The 16,674-nt window shown below is 40.0% G+C and overlaps 1 long non-coding RNA gene across 2 annotated transcripts in view; it reads left to right on the plus strand.

Annotated features, from left to right (window-relative positions):
• LOC149612728 (uncharacterized) overlaps window positions 1-16,674 on the plus strand; it is a 35,269-nt gene that overhangs the window by 15,948 nt on the left and 2,647 nt on the right. Inside the window, exons 2-3 of one of the 2 annotated variants that reach the window (XR_016376359.1) lie at window positions 16,288-16,523; window positions 16,591-16,651. This is a non-coding gene — a long non-coding RNA (uncharacterized LOC149612728). Of the gene's footprint in view, window positions 1-16,093; window positions 16,524-16,590; window positions 16,652-16,674 lie in introns of those variants that run through there. The other variant, XR_016376358.1, reaches the window with a different exon arrangement.

Genomic DNA, 16,674 nt, shown 5'->3' on the forward strand with positions numbered 1-16,674 from the left:
GGAAGCGCCCCGGAAGTTGGTCATCTAGACAATCAAACCTTAGCAAATTGCAAAATGACTTTCAGTAAGATTCAACTTAAATGTTGAATATCTTAATATTGGCGAGCACGATTTTGATTAAATTTAAGTATGTTGTTAAGCGTATAAAACTCTACCGGAAACTGTTTAGTTTATACCAGGAAGCGCCACGGAAGTTGGTCATCTAGGCAATCAAACCTTAGTTGGAAAAACCAAAATATTACCTCTCCGAGTCAAGAGGTCTACTACTACAAACTTATTTACCTAGATATGGAATTATTTCTCTTTTTATTTTTGGAGTAAAAATTTACGAATTATTAAAGCAGCATTCCAAGCATTGAGAATATATAGTAAAGCAGACGACATTTTACAACCAATAAGGATAAATCTTGGACACATGGAAATCAGTCAATGGGGAAAAGAACAGGAAATGAAGTGTATAAATTTTGGAGATATATAACCTTTATGTGTTTGTAAAGGCCCAATTGTCTACGCTTCAGCTGTTTACCCTATATACTCATAGCTACATTCACAACTGGTTTGCAGTGTAAACACTCGTTTCGTCTCACTTCAACAATATTCTTAGTTTGCCAACAGGGCCGTCGAGAGACTTTGCGGGCCCCGGGAAAGGTTATGGGTCGGGCCCCTAGAAAAATTCACTAACCGGAGCCTCCGAGATATCTAGGCCCGTGCGTGTCCATTTTTCTGTGCGGAAATATCCGGTTTCATAGAGGAAATATTTTCACCCAATATATGTACTAGATGACGCTTTTATTACAGTTGCGAAGGGGGTCTTCAATAAATTGTCGTTGATATTTTAGGGGCCAATTATAAAAAATTTATGAAAGAGAAAGGTACTCTTAAGGCTCTTTCAGACGATCCAACTTTTTGACTCAGCTTGATGGATCAACTCGAGTTGAATCAACTAGTTGGATCGTGTGAATAGACGCTGGATGAGTTGAGTCACCAAAAAAGTTGACTAGGACAAATTGGATCAGTGATCTAATTTTTTCTGACTCAACGTTTTAGGTTCGTTTCTCCAGCCAATCAAAATTAATTTGAAAAAAAGCATTTTTTACGGCTTATTTCGTTAGTGCCAAGGTAGGTGGCGCTTAAAAAGTTACATTTGGCGGTAAAAGTTTAGGTGTGTGAAAAGGAAGGATTTACTTCACTTTTCCCTTCAAAAGTTGGTCAAGTTGATACAACTTTTTGACCCATCGAGCTGAGTCAAAAAGTTGGACCGTCTGAAAGAGCCTTTAAATTAACGTAATTGTTTTAGGGGCTATTTATGTTTTATCGAATCTTTTGGTTAGATTGCGTAATTTTTCCTGACTCAAGTTTTTAATTTCATTTCTCCAGCCAATCAAAATTAATTACAAAAAAAGCCTTTTTCGCGGGCTATTTCGTAGGTAGGTGGCGCTTAAAAAGTTCCATTTGGCGGTAAAAGTTTAGTCGTGAGAGAGTAGGGGTGACGGTATAGAACCAAAAATTTTACCCCCCTTCTTTCCCCCCCTTTCAGGGGGGGGGGGGTAAAATTTTTGGTTCTATACCTTCACCCTTTAGGGGGGGATGGGGGGGGAATTGATGACGCCACGCGATGGTGTTGGAGGGGGGGGAGATGGGGGGGGGAATTGATGACGTCACGTGATGGTGTTGGAGGGGGGGGGGGAATGATGACGTCACGTGATGGTGTTGGCGGGAAATTTGAATTTATTTTTGGTGTATTGGTATGACGTCACGGCTAATTTTTGATGAAGTAACGTGGCTGATACCTGTAGGGATAGGCTTATGCTATGGTAGATCCTGAAAGATAGGCTTATGCTAGGTTATTCTAGGCTTATTATTATTAAGAATCGAATTTTAGTCAAAAACCTTTAATGAACACAATCAATTCCAATTAATTCGCGAATGTACGCGTCGTTATTTAAGCAAATGTAGAATAAATTATATAATTGTAGTTTACGCGTCAAGTTTTTGTCACGAACCAAGTTACAAAAATCTTCGAAAATGCTCGAAGGAACTATACACGCCGCTAGGAAATTTTTTACACGGTCGTAATCATTGTGAGACATAGTACCGCGACTTACATAATATTTTTGATATATATCATTCATGCGTTTTACAATAGCTTCGTACATGCATTTAATAACTTCGGCTTGATCATTTAAAAGCTTGAAGTGAAATCTCATAAAACTAAATTTCTCGTTCAGTTTCCCTGCCTCGGCCTTTGTTAGAGTGAATACGCTGCCATCGTCGAATACTATACTCCCCTCCATAACGGTTATTTTTATTTTCAAGTTCAAGTAACGATAATTACCCAGGTCGCCAGTCTCCAAAGCTGAATAGATCTCCGTCCACTCCTCCATAAATTCCTTCAAAACGTCTTCCGAGATTGTGAGAATAATCCCGTCCTTCTTTGTCAGAAGTAAGCTTGGCTCGAATCCATTTACACCGAAAACGGCATAGCAATCAGCCCCAAGTCTAACACGGGCGTTCACGCGGTAATCTATGATCTTGGTGGGCATTCTTACGGCAGGTCCTTACGGTTTAAAAGCTGACGACTGAATGATTTTTATTGCGTGATTTTCTCGAGTGCGTGGTTGATAATTAGCCTGAGGGTATATTGACTGGTGCTTTTCTTTTTTTTATTGCCCTTTATGGGCTATTACCACCCCCTAAAGTCGCGATGGTTTAGTACCTTAAAGGGGGGGGGGGGCGTAGCTAAACCAGTTGTATTGTTGTCAATGGAATCTGAGTGATTTATGACTCACACAAACGTGTTAAGACATTCCATCGGCTTTTTATTTATACGTAATATTTATACGTAACCATGGTCAGACGGGTCTATGGCCATAAAAAGGGGCAGAACTTGAACAAAAGAATTTATCCCCATCCGTTTTTATTTTTACTATAAAGACGTGTTTTAATGGGTTTAGGGGTATGGTCGAATCAGTTGTATTGTTATGAATTGAATCTATTTTCGGATTTATTGCTTTGTTAGTCGGTGACTCTTCCTACTACGAAACATTTAATTGTTTCCAGGTGTTTGCCCCTAAGGCATCCTGACAAGTCTCAACATGTTATGTCTTTGTTGCGTTACCCGAAATTAAAGTAATATTTTTAAAATACCAAAATGCAAATTCAACTAGAAATACAGTTACTAGGATGAAAGTAACGGCCAGTATTTTCCCTGGCTTTGAAAGAGCTTCGCGAATTAACGTCTGCTTAGTAACCGCGTCCATTACAATCTAACCTTTCATCCCCTTATTTGGGGATATAAATAGCGTCTGATTTGGTCAGGACCTCATTTGATTGTTAGACACCTCCAGGATAAGATGAATCGAGAAATTACCCGTCTAGAAACGTTTGGCGCATTTGCGAGTACGTTTGTAAAACCGTCAGAACTAGCCCGTCATGGGTTTTACTATTTAAGTTCGGGGACGGACGCTGTTAAATGCCATTTTTGTGACTTAACGCTACGAGGATGGGAACCTAACGACAATGTTTTCGAAGAGCATCAGAAATTCAAGGCAGACTGTCCACTACTTCAAGGATTACCAACAAATAACATACCTATATTCATCCAAAACCCATTGACTAAAGACATGCCGCCAAACAGAAAGTACAGAGATGTCCCTCAAGAAGAGTGGGAGAAAGAAAAAGTCATTCCGCCAACTCAACCCATACCAACAACACTTTCTCCGAATGACGATATTGTACTAAGAATTAAACGTGTTAATCTCGAGAAAGCTATAATTGAAATGTTTATTCAAGAACTTTTGCGACATGAAAGTTAGATCCTATTATTGTAATATATTCCATACCTTATTACGTTTCTAAATTATAAAAGAACCAATCAAAAAACTTGAAATGTAACTCGAAATAAATATAATTTTTTTCCTTAATTTGTTCTTTGTATTGCTATTATACCTACTACAGTCTTGATAAAACCTCGTTGAAATAAATTCTAACTAAATTTATTCAAATCATTCCTATTTTCAGTTTGGTTCCTCAAAATTATTTATGGCTTTTGGGAGGGGGTGAATGACCTCGGGGCCCTTAGATGCGTGGGAATTTATTTTTCTTTGATTGGGCCACCCCACAGGTTGGTTTATGACCTTGAAAAGGGGGGGGGGCGGAACAAAAGCATCTATTCCCTTTGTCTTATTGGGTCATTTCAAGACTTCTATGGCCATAAAAGAGGGCTGAACTTGAACAAAAGAATTTATTTTGTCAATTCTTTAATTGGACCCCACACCAGGTGGTTTAGGACCTTAAAAGGGGGCGTGGTCGAACCAGTTGTATTGTTATCAATGGAATTTATATTTAGAGTGTTTTATGACTAGCCCAAACGTGTTAAGACATGTTTATGACATTGAGGGGGATCTATTTTTTTTCTAATTGTATCACGAAAGTATAAAAGGGCGGATCACTCTAGGCTACTCATCAGTTTACTTCTGACCGCTGTCGATGCAAGCCAAGAAATCTTCTGATCCCAAACAAAACTTGTGAGTTTTTCCGTGCCCATATCATAGTGCTTTAGTATTTTTAACTTAGTTTTTATACGTGTTTTAGTATTTTAAATTTTGTTTATAAGTATTTTACAAGTGTTTTAGTATTTTAACTTAGTTTTCACAAGTGTTTTCAATTTAACTTAAATTTTTTACAAGTATTTTCAATTTAACTTAGTTTTTACAAGTGTTTTAGTATTTCTAACTTAATTTTTTACAAGTGTTTTAGTATTTTTAACTTAGATTTTTTACAAGTGTTTTAGTATTTTCATTTAGTTTTACAAGTATTTTCAATTTTTTACAAGTGTTTTAGTATTTTTAACTTAGTTTTTTATAAGTACTTTATTGTTTTAGTATTTGACTGTTTTTTTTATAAGTACTTTAAATTTTTTTATAGGTACATTACTGTTTTATTGTTTTAGCATTAGTGTTTTAGTATAATTTTGTGTTTTAGTATATTTTTGTGTTTTAGTATTATTATTTAGGCCTATTCAGTTTTATTATTAGTATTTTGCGGTATTTGTATTTTTAAATTATCGCAATGGCCAACTCTAATGTAGAAATTGAACTCCCCATTGAAGTTGATAGTTTTTTAGTCGACTTTCCAGACTCGTTAGAAATAGCCTTTTTAAATGCCGATGACACGTTTATGGCAAACTATTCTACACCCCCGTCTATGTTTAACATTACCCCGCAGTCTAGGGCTAACAATAGCCCTTCTCCTCCTCCTTTATCACCTCTAGAAGAGGCGTTTCAAAACGACGATGTTTCTTTCTTAGAGGGTTACACTACCCCTCCTATAGCTCCATCTCAGAATGAGTCAATGGATTTGGGGGAAGGACAGTTAGGGGGTGGGGTTCTTACTCCTCCACCTCCACCCCCATCTCCGCTAGTTGCACCACCAGGTGTAAACGTACTTTCTAGCGGGGTAGTGTCCTTCCCCAATTTTAATCTTGATGGATGGGAAATGGAAGTACAGTTTAACAATAACATCGTCGAATCTGTAAGCGACTTCCTAGAGTACGTTTTGGACGACTGTTTACCCGATGACATGATTGCAATTTCGATGACAAGCATTAATAATCCAGGCATTCAAACCGCAGACTTTAGTTTTAGAAGAAGGGATCAAATAGATATTGGATTCATACTAGAAGTAGTGGCTGATAAAGCCTATAATTCTGAAGGGGGCTCAAAGTTTTTTCTCGGTCCTATAGGAATAACCATACAGCGTGTGAGATTGCCCCAAGGCGCCTACCGATGCAAGGCTATTGGAATCTGTAGCTTCGAGACTTTTGCCAGGGAGAAGAAATGCATTGTTCAGATCAAGAACAACGATCGCCTATGTCTCCCTTATTCTCTAGTTTTTGCTAGAATACACAGGGATCATACATTGCATCCCCTTGACAAAAGCCTCGAGGCGGATTTCAAAACACTATGTCGTCCCACTATTAGGAAAAAAGCAGGAGAGAGGCTTAGGAAGATGGCGGAGGAATTAGCCTTGGCGGCGGAAATACCATTGGACGAATGCGCGGGGGCGGGTGCTCTACCTAGATTTCAATCATACCTGGTTGATTACCAATTAATAGTTTTTACGGTTAGAGCAAACGTCCCCTACCGCATTTTCGGCGACCCTGATTTCATTATCGGAGCCGATGGTAATCCAAAGCCGAGGCTATACCTTTTTAACTATCAAAACCATTTTGACGTCATCACCAAACCTAAACCTCTCTTCAATTTTCATTATTTCTGCGAGAGGTGCCTTGTGGGCTATAACCATTTAAACTTGCACGCCTGCAATAAGTATTGTTATTCCTGCCAAAGGGCCGAAGATTGCGAGGGGGAAGAAATTAGATGCGGTACCTGCCATCGCGACTTTAGGGGGCAAGAATGTTTTGACGCCCATAAGGCTAGTGGAAGCAAAACCTTATCCGTTTGCCAAAGGGTTTTTAATTGCCCCCGATGCGCGAAAACAATAGATATGGGGAAACGCAAGTCACCTCACAACTGCGGTGAAGTCTATTGCGTCATCTGCAATAAATTCAACCCACACCCCCACTATTGTTTCATGCAGGTTACCGACTCTAAAGCCCACCCTGCGGCTAAAAAAGCTAAGACCCATCCTTCGGTTACTATCTTTTATGATCTCGAATGTGTTCAAAATACCCCAGACCCTTCAAACCCTAATGCTTTCCTACACACTCCTATCTTATGTATTTCTCAAAAAATCTGTGATCAATGCATTCTCGAGAAATCCGATCAATTTACTTGCGCCACCTGCGGGCCTCGAGAACGGGTGTTTCTCGGGAATGATCCTGTTCTGGATTTTTTAAATTATCTTCAAGAATTCCACAATTCTCCCAAAATAACCGTTATAGCACATAATGCAAAGGGGTACGATTTACAATTTCTGTACAAAGCCATGTTAGCCATCAAAGCGTGGCGCCCTCAAGTGATAATGACGGGAACGAAGATTATGCAAATTCGATATGAGAATTTGACATTTATAGATAGTTTAAATTTCATCCCATCCCCCTTATCTAGCTTTGTATCCACTTTTGGCTTAGACCCTAGTTTAAATAAGGGACATTTCCCGCACTTGCTCTTCAACTTTGTTCCCGAACACGTGTTTGATCCAAAAGATCCTACGAGTACAAATTATGTCTTGAGGGAAAGCATGCCTCTTTTAGAATCTTACGCGCCAGACAGGCTAACCGAAAAACAACGTTCGGTTTTAATTACATGGTACAACGAGCAAGTTGAAGCCAAAAAAGGTTTCAACTATGTTGAAGAGTTGATACATTATTGCCGTTTGGACGTTAGGATTTTAAGAGAGGGGTGCTTAAAGTACAGGGAGATTTTTGAGAAGATTGCGGACGTTAACCCTTTTAACACTGCCGTGACAATTGCCGGGCTTTGCAACGCCGTTTTCAGGAAGGACCACCTAGCGCCAAATTCAATTGGAATTGTTCCACCTCACGGCTATAGAATGAAAGACCCTCAATCTAAAGTAGCCATCGAGTGGCTGAGGTGGGAAGCCCATAAGCGCGGGGTCATAATTAAGTCGGCTTTTAACGGTTCCGAACCTAAAATTTTGAACATTAAAGTCGACGGGCTTCTAGTAGACGATCTTGGCGCAGATCAAAAGGTCGTCTACCAATTCCAAGGTTGTTTTTGGCACGGGTGTAGAGCCTGTTTCCCGGTAAACAGAGACCTGGTTTTGCACGGTGACGTCACCCAAACTTTACACTCCCGCTATACTGATACTTTGAACTGTAATAAGAGGCTTAGGGAGCTGGGGTATAAGGTAATCGAAATGTGGGAATGCGAATTCCACAAATTGAGGGAGCAAAAGCCCGAAATTAACACCTTTCTATCCTCCATCCATATCCAAATCGACGCGTGGGAACCACTTAATCCCCGTAACGCATTTTTCGGGGGGCGTACTTCCGCTCTTTGTCTTCATCACAAGGTTAAGCCGGGAGAGGAGATTCGATATGTCGACGTCACTAGTCTATATCCATGGTGTAACAAATACGGTAAACTACCTTACGGCCACCCTACGATCTTGACAGACAACTTCCCACCCATTAACGAGATTGAAGGTTTTATTAAACTGGATATCCTGCCCCCTCGTAACCTCTTCCACCCCGTTTTACCCCAAAAGATCGGGGGGAAATTGTGCTTTGCCCTGTGTCAGCTGTGCGCTGAAAACAAATATCAGGGGGATTGCACACATTCCGACGAGGAAAGAGTTATTAGGGGGACGTTTGTGGCGGACGAAGTCCATTTAGCAGTTAGAAAGGGTTACGTGGTTGTTAAAATCCACGAAGCCTGGTCGTACAAAATATCTCAGTACGACCCCTTAACAAAAAGTGGCGGGCTTTTTAACAATTACGTCAACTGCTTTCTGAAGCTAAAACAGGAAAGTAGCGGCTGGCCTTCTGACGTAGTAACCCAAGCGCAGAAAGATCAATACGTAGCCGAGTACTACGAAAAGGAAGGGGTAAAACTTGATCATAGCTGTATCGAGAAGAACGCTGGAAAGCGTACCATCGCCAAACTGTGTTTGAATTCGTTTTGGGGCAAATTTGGTGAGAGGACTCGCCTTGACAAGGTAGAAGTCTTTGATGATCCACAGAAGTTCTTTAACTTGTTCTATGACCCAGCAATTGAGGTCAAGACGTTGATACCAGTTAGCGACGACATTTGCGTTGCTAAGTGGTGTTATATCAACGAGATTGACCCAATTAATAAAAATGTCAGTGTTCCGATCGCGGCGTACACCACGGCCATAGCTCGGATTAAGCTTTATTCCTACTTAGACCGCTTGGGTGAGTCTGTTTTATATACAGACACTGATTCGATACTGTACGTTTACACACCAGGGGGCGTAGAAATCGAAACTGGGAATTTCCTCGGTGAAATGACCAATGAGCTTGAAAAGTACGGACCCCAGGCCTACATCGAAGAATATGCGAGTGGTGGATGTAAGAACTACGCATACCGAGTTGTGAACCCTGATACCGGATCGACAGCCGTCGAGATGAAGGTTAAGGGGTTCCGACTTAACCATACCACCAAAGATTTGGTTAACATGGATAGGTTAATGGGGCTTATAGGCATTTACGAACCGCCGGCGGAACCAATCCAAGTACCAATCCCCAAGCAAATACGCCGAAAGGCTGATCACACTGTTATAAGTGTCGACCAGTCCAAGGTTTACAGAACTGTGGTGGATAAGGTCAGATTGATTGAAGATTTCCGCACGCTACCTTACGGTTATCGAGTTTGAGCACATTCGACAGTATCTGTTTCTGTGAGGGGTCTCTTCTTTTTTTATTTATTTATTTATTTATTTATTTATTTATTTATTTATTTATTTATTTATCTAGTCAGTCCCGGTGATATTTATTTATATATTTATTTATCTAGTCGGCATGTATATAAAGTCTAGCCATATTGTTTTTTTATCAATATTATCAATTAGTCATTTTCGTCTCGGTGAAATGTCCTGTGATTAACTAATTTTTTCGTCAATGCTTCCTTAAATATCCCATGTATTTTCGAAATTGCAATTGTTCATTTTCGTTTCGATCTCTTCTATATATATATATATATATACAAACACTTTACAATCTTTATCTCATTAGTTCGTTGAAAGTCAAAGTGTAAGGTCATGTATCCTTTCTACCATCCTTTTAACATGGTGATAGCAGGCCCGTCTCAAAGCGGGAAAACTCAATTAGTTTTAAAAATATTAGAGAACAGGGAAGCCATGTTTGCCCCTAATATAAGCGAAATACATTGGTTCTACGGTGAATGGCAACCTTTTTTCGAAAGTTTGAGAAAATTTGTGGTTTTCAAACAAGGTATGCCAGATTTATCAGAATATACCGGCGGTAAGCCTTGCCTTTTAATCATTGATGACTTGATGACCGAGAACAAAGGAGAAGTTGGTTCTCTTTTTACCAAGGGAACGCATCATCGCAACTTGAGTGTAATTTATATCGTCCAAAACGTATTCCATCGATCCAAAGACTCTAGAGATGTTTCTTTGAACGCTCATTATCTTATTCTTATGAAATCCCCTAGAGACAAATTGCAAAGTTCAATAATAGCTAGACAAATGTTTGCCGATAAATGGCGTTTCGCTGTCGACGCCTACCGTGACGCTACTAGTTTACCTTTCGGATATTTATTATTCGATCTACACCAAAGATGCCCCGAGAATCATAGACTTAGGACAGGAATATTTCCCGACAACCCTTGCGAAGTTTACATCCCCAAATAATTATAATAGTAGATGGGTGTTTAGCCATCTCTTCATTTAGTCACTATGCCTTATGCCGTTCGGTCACAAAGAAATTTGCTCTCCGTTATTGCCAAATCCCCTCGAAAACAACGTAGAATCATTTTACGTAACGCCAAGAAGCCCTTAATTGACGCAATCGCAGAGTGTGTTGAAAATACTTTACACGGTAACGTTAAATTAAATAAAAGTCAAAAAGCTAGATTAGCTAGGCATTCCGCAAAACTTAGAAAAATTGCTAATAAGAGAATATCTTGGAAAACAAAACGTGATATATTAGTTCAGGAAGGTGGTAGTTTCTTTTCTTTCCTTTTCCCTCTAGTTTCCTCTATTATCGGCGCTATAACAGGAGGTAGTCAGTAAAATATGCAGTACGCTCAGAAAATGCTCCTTGTCCCTAGCTCTACCATTAAAAGCGACCCCTTTCCACACCCCCAACAACAAGTAGTTTCGGAATTGGACAATGAAATGAATGTTATTTTAGCTCGTAAAGATTTAGACGAAGCTTCAAAATGGCGCTTATACGAACAGACTGTACAGAGATATAATAATTTACATAATATCGCTAGGCAACCTATACCCACGGCCCCCCAACCAACATCCAACTATTTTAACTTGGCTTGGTTAGACGATATCCCCCTTAAATATATAGGGCATGTACATAGTATCGTTGATCAGATTTCAACTAACCCTGAAAAGCTTAGGTGGACAGATAGTGGGGAAGTTATAGTTAATGATTCATTAATACCCGGCTCGAATATTAGAGATATAGCTTTAGAATTTGTCAAGCCTTCCTCTAACAAAGACCCAAAACCTAGAGGTTTTTACGCATTTACAAACCTACTTTCTAGTTTTTCCCCTCTAACTTCGTATACAATACCCCAACAAATTAAAATCAAAAGAACTAGAGCTCCCAAAGTTAGTGTCAAGGTAGCAGCTAAAAAACTTAAATCTGAGAATAGTCTTGAGGCATCAGCTAAAAAACTTAAATCTGAGAAAAGTCTTAAGACAGCAGCTAAAAAACTTAAAACTGAGTCTCCGAAATGGGTAGCGTACGTAAAATCTCCAAAATTTTAGAAGGTATCTACTTTAACCCTTCCCACCCTGCCAGTTTCGGGGGTGCTGAAAAATTATATTTAGCAGTGAAATTAAAGGGTATTAGTAAGAAACAGGTACTAGATTGGTTAAAGGGAAAAGACGCGTACACTCTACATAAGAGAGTTTTTAGAAAGTTTAAAAGAAACAAGGTGGTTGTAACTAACATAGGAGATCAATATCAGGCGGATTTGAACGATATGCGTTCTTTGAGTCAGTACAACGACGGGTACAAATACATATTAACCGTAATAGATTGCTTTAGCAGAAGAGCCTGGGCCGTACCTTTAAAATCCAAAAGCGGTGTTGAAACGGTTGAGGCTTTTAAGTCTGTCTTTAGAGAGAGGGTTCCTAGGAAATTACAAACGGATAAGGGTACCGAATTTAGAAATTCCCAATTACAAGGATACTTGAAGGAGAAAGGGGTTATATTTTTTACAACTGAGAATGACGATATAAAAGCGTGTATGGTAGAAAGATTAAATCAAACTTTAAAGTCACGCATGTACAGGTATTTTACAGAAAAGAATACCAATAGATATATAGATGTTTTAGATGACCTGGTAAATGCTTACAATAACTCGGTGCATTCCGCGATAAAAATGACTCCTTTGGAAGTTACTGGCACCAATGTCCTTCAGGTTTTTAAAAATGTATACGGAAAGTACTTTAGCGAAAAGAAAGTTTACGGGAAAAAATTAAAGGTGGGCGAATACGTCCGAGTAAGTAGGAATAAGATGATTTTTGAAAAAGGGTACGAGCGAACTTACACAATAGAGATTTTTAAAATAGTGGGAAAAATTGACAGACGCCCTCCTGTATTCAAACTAGAAGATTTAAACGGGGAACCAATAAAGGGGGTGTTTTACGGGATGGAACTTCAGTCGGTAGTTAGACCCGAGACGTACAAGATCGAGAAAGTAATTCGCAAGCGCACTAGTAGAGGACAAAAGGAGCTCTTTGTAAAGTGGCTAGGCTATCCCCCTTCTATGAATTCTTGGATTCCGGCTAAAGATGCAGTCTCCCTTTTACCTAACGCTCCCCAGCAACGCTAGCATGAAAATTTATGACAACAACAAGACGTCTTCGTACACTACCAAGTTGCCCCAGGCTATAGAGCTGATCGGGGGTGACTGGGAGGTTGCTCTTGTAGAAGTTTTGTACCCAATGTCCTTTTTTAACATACCCAATGAGGAAGGTCACGTGCAGGTGGTCTCGCATGAAAATAAAAAAGGTCGGGACGGAAAATCACAGCCTATTGTTAAAGCCGAGGCCTTTATAGTTCCCGGGGGTTATTACAAATCATTAGAAGCCCTACTTAAACAAATAGCTTCAGGGTTAAACGGCTTTCAATACGGTTCAAAGTTTAAATTTGATTCGGATCCCCTCTCTGATTACATTTCTTTAACTATTCAACCTAACGGTATCTTGGCTCTTTCTCCCACTTTGAAAAGGATATTAGGATATAAAACCCCAAAAGGCCAAAGTACGTCTTTCTCTTGCCCTTCAGATAAAACCAGCCAATCGTATAGAAGCTCTGTTCCCGCTAATTTAAATTATTATATTCCCGACCAATTGTTTATTTATTCCGATATAGTAGCTAATGAATTTATAGGCGATACGGTAGCCCCGCTACTTCGTATAGTAGGCGTAGACAGCGAAAAACCTCACGGTTCGACTATAACTAAATCATTTAACTCTCCCCATTACGTTAAAGTTGCTAAACGTTACTTTGATACTATAGACATTGATATAAGGAATAGTTTAGGCCAAGCCGCGTCATTCGAGTTTGGAACGTCGACCTGTAAACTACACTTTAGACCATGCCAAAACCCCAAACATTAGAGTCTCGTTGCGAGTATAGGAGGTATTATTTAGATCAGGTAGGGGGTGGAGGGGTGTCAAAAGTATTTGTCGGGACACCACACCAAAAAGGACACGGAATAGGAAGCGCCCTGAAAGGGTTATTTAGATGGGCACGCCCCTTATTAATTAGAGGTGCAAAGTATCTGGCACCTAGAGCCATTAGTACGGGACAAAAGATTCTTGGTGACGTAATGCAAGGTCAGAATGTGAAAAGTGCAGCGAAAAAGAGATTGCAGGAAACTTATGAGAACATGACTGCTGCTCAGCAAGGTTCAGGATTAAAGATAAAGAGACGCAAAGTTAAACGCCTGTCAGTTTATCACCGTCATTCAAAGCAGACGCCACGCGATATATTTAGCTCCTGAAAAAATCATGTTTTCTCTCCAAGCTCTTAAGAGTGAATTGGACATTTTTGCCCCTGTGCCGATTCAAACTAGTGTCGAACATGCTCAAGGTGTATGGGCCAAACCCTTGGCGGCCATTGGTGATAGCTCTACCCTCGAATACCTCATCTCGGGCAATGGAGATAACTACATCGATGTAGCCCACACCATGCATTACAACAAAGTCAAAATCACCAACGAAGATGGAAGTGATCTTCCTGATGCCGCCGTGGTAGCTTTCGTGAACAATGCTGGCCACGCATTGTGGAGAACTTGCGATGTTTTCTTGAACAATACCCGAGTTTCTTCAGCCGCTCAAAACTACGCCTTCACTTCTTTTATCGAAACTGTCTCAAATTACGGACCCGCGGCTAAAAAATCTCACCTCATGATGGCCGGATGGGAAAAGGACGAAGCCGGAAAGTTCGACGACTTTTCAAATAAAGGTTTCGTCGCCCGAATGGCTAAAACTGCTAAATCGGCCGTGATTGAATTTTTTACACCAGTGTTTAGTGACGTGTTTAATATTCCCGAATATCTCTTAAACGGGGTGGACCTTAAAGTCGTGTTTACTCGCAACAAGGACGAGTTTGCCTTAATGTGCCAAGAAACAGCCACTCTCAAAAACTGTAAAGTCAAGATACTAGACGCAGCACTAGCGGTACGTAAAGTTAAGCTCAGTCCTAAAATATTGTTAGCGCATGAAGCCGCGCTTAATAACGGTACTGCCAAATATAATTTTACGCGCACCGAACTTAAAACTAAAACTATCTCTACCGGAAGTAGCACCGAGAGTTTTAACAATATATATCTAGGCCCTCAGCCTAATCGCGTCATTATTGGAATAGTTTCCAACGCGGCGTTCAAGGGCAGTTACGCTCTGAATCCCTTTAACTTTAAAACTTGGGATTTAAATTTTTTGTCTCTGTACCTCGATAACGAACAAATACCCTCGAAACCGTTGACTCCTGATTTCGGTAAAAACTTGTATATACAAGCTTATCAAACGTTGTTCGCGGGCACGGGTATTCATTATAAAGACGACGGTAACGATATTACTCCCAACGAGTTTGCCAACGGCTTAACTCTGTACGCTTTTGATCTGACACCGGACCTATCTGCTAGCGAAACAAACCACTGGAACCCCGTTAAGCAAGGACAATTAAGATTGGACATGGGATTCGCTAAACCTTTGTCGGAAGCCGCAGTCTGCATTGTATACGCCGAATTTCAAAGCATGATTCAAATCGATAAAAATAGAAACGTAATTGTAGATTATTAAAATGTCAGCAACCACCACCGTAGACTTGATTCTCGCTTTATCAGATACGCCCAACTTTTTGGGTGTTTTCGCGTCAAATAGGTTACCTAAGGTTACCAGATATCCCGCATCGTTAATTATAAATTTAGATCTGCACTATGAAAAGGGGTCTCACTGGGTATCGGTCTTTATAGACGGAGCTCGTGTAGGCTATTATTTCGATAGCTACGGTTTGCCACCATTTCTGCCTAGTATAAGAAGATTTTTATCTTTAAACTGCAGAAAATGGACTTTTGGTAAACGACAACTTCAGAGGTTAGAAAGTAGCGTATGTGGGCAGTATAGCGCCCTCTATCTTATTCATAGAAGTAAGAAGAAAAGTACGAAAGCTTTCCTAAAAGCTTTTACCGCAAATCGAAAAATTAACGATATGAAAATTGCTAAACAATTTCAAAATCATGTACGGCGACTAAAAAAAGTGTAAAAGGAGCTTATTAACAAACCGTGTGGTTGCCTGGTGGTAATGCGTCCAGCTCTGTGTTGTTTCAACAACATTTGAGTTTCCATTCCAGGGTTCGACTTCCTACCAACGGCGCTTTATTAGTCCGGTATAGGAAAAAAACATCTTCAGATACGGCTTGAATCAAGTTTAAGGAGGAGGTTTTTTTAAATATTTAACTAATTTATTATTAATTTAACTTAATTATGTATGTTATTATCACGCTAATTAAATGCTTTTTGATTTAAAATCCGATTCATAATAATAATAAGCCTAGAATAACCTAGCATAAGCCTATCCTTTTCAGGATCTACAATAGCATAAGCCTACAATAGCATAAGCCTATCCCTACAGGTACCAGCCACGTGACGTCATAAAAAAATTAGCCATGACGTCATCAAGAAAACCACCACCAGGTGGCTCAACAATTCAAATTTCCCGCCAACACCATAACGTGACGTCATCAATCCCCCCCATCTCCCCCCCCCCTCCAACACCATCACGTGACGTCATCAATTCCCCCCCCATCCCCCCCTAAAGGGTGAAGGTATAGAACCAAAAATTTTACCCCCCCCCCCCTGAAAGGGGGGGAAAGAAGGGGGGTAAAATTTTTGGTTCTATACCGTCACCCCTACTCTCTGTCGTGTGAATAGGAAGGATTTATTTCACTTTTCCCTTCAAAAGTTGGGCAAGTTGATACAACTTTTTGACCCACCGAGCTGAGTCAAAAAGTTGGATCGTCTGAAAGAGCCTTAACGCGACGGAGGTCGAGATTCCGCCTTCAAATACCCCGCCTCCCGTTTTAGGCGCCTCTTTCTTCAGTGTTTTCTCTACTACCTATAAAGCCAATTAGAAATGAAGCTTCTGATGGAATTGCCATGGTGTCAAGCGGTGGGAAGATGTCCCTCATTGCCCAATTTGACGATATTTGTCGCTACCATGCCGTATTAAACGAAGCATCGCAGGAAAATACTATAGAAGAGTTCATTAAATTCGTCAAATAGGCCCAGTTAGCCAGAAAACAATGGCTTTTGACGGAGACGTCTTTACAAGAACTTAAGACCAAGTTTGACAACTTAATGTGCGTCTTCTTAGCCATCTTTCGTTCATTCCCCTGTTTGTATTTACGCTAATCTTAATGTTTACAGGAAGAAATACAGAGATGAACGCGATAAAAGACTTAATGCTGAAGGACAGTTAATTGAACTGGTAGGCCATCCTTTAAAACAGTT

Source organism: Phalangium opilio, unplaced genomic scaffold (genome assembly GCF_054372755.1).
Source record: "Phalangium opilio isolate 3A_F unplaced genomic scaffold, DU_Popi_V2 ptg000232l_1, whole genome shotgun sequence".
Classification (NCBI taxonomy): domain Eukaryota; kingdom Metazoa; phylum Arthropoda; class Arachnida; order Opiliones; family Phalangiidae; genus Phalangium; species Phalangium opilio.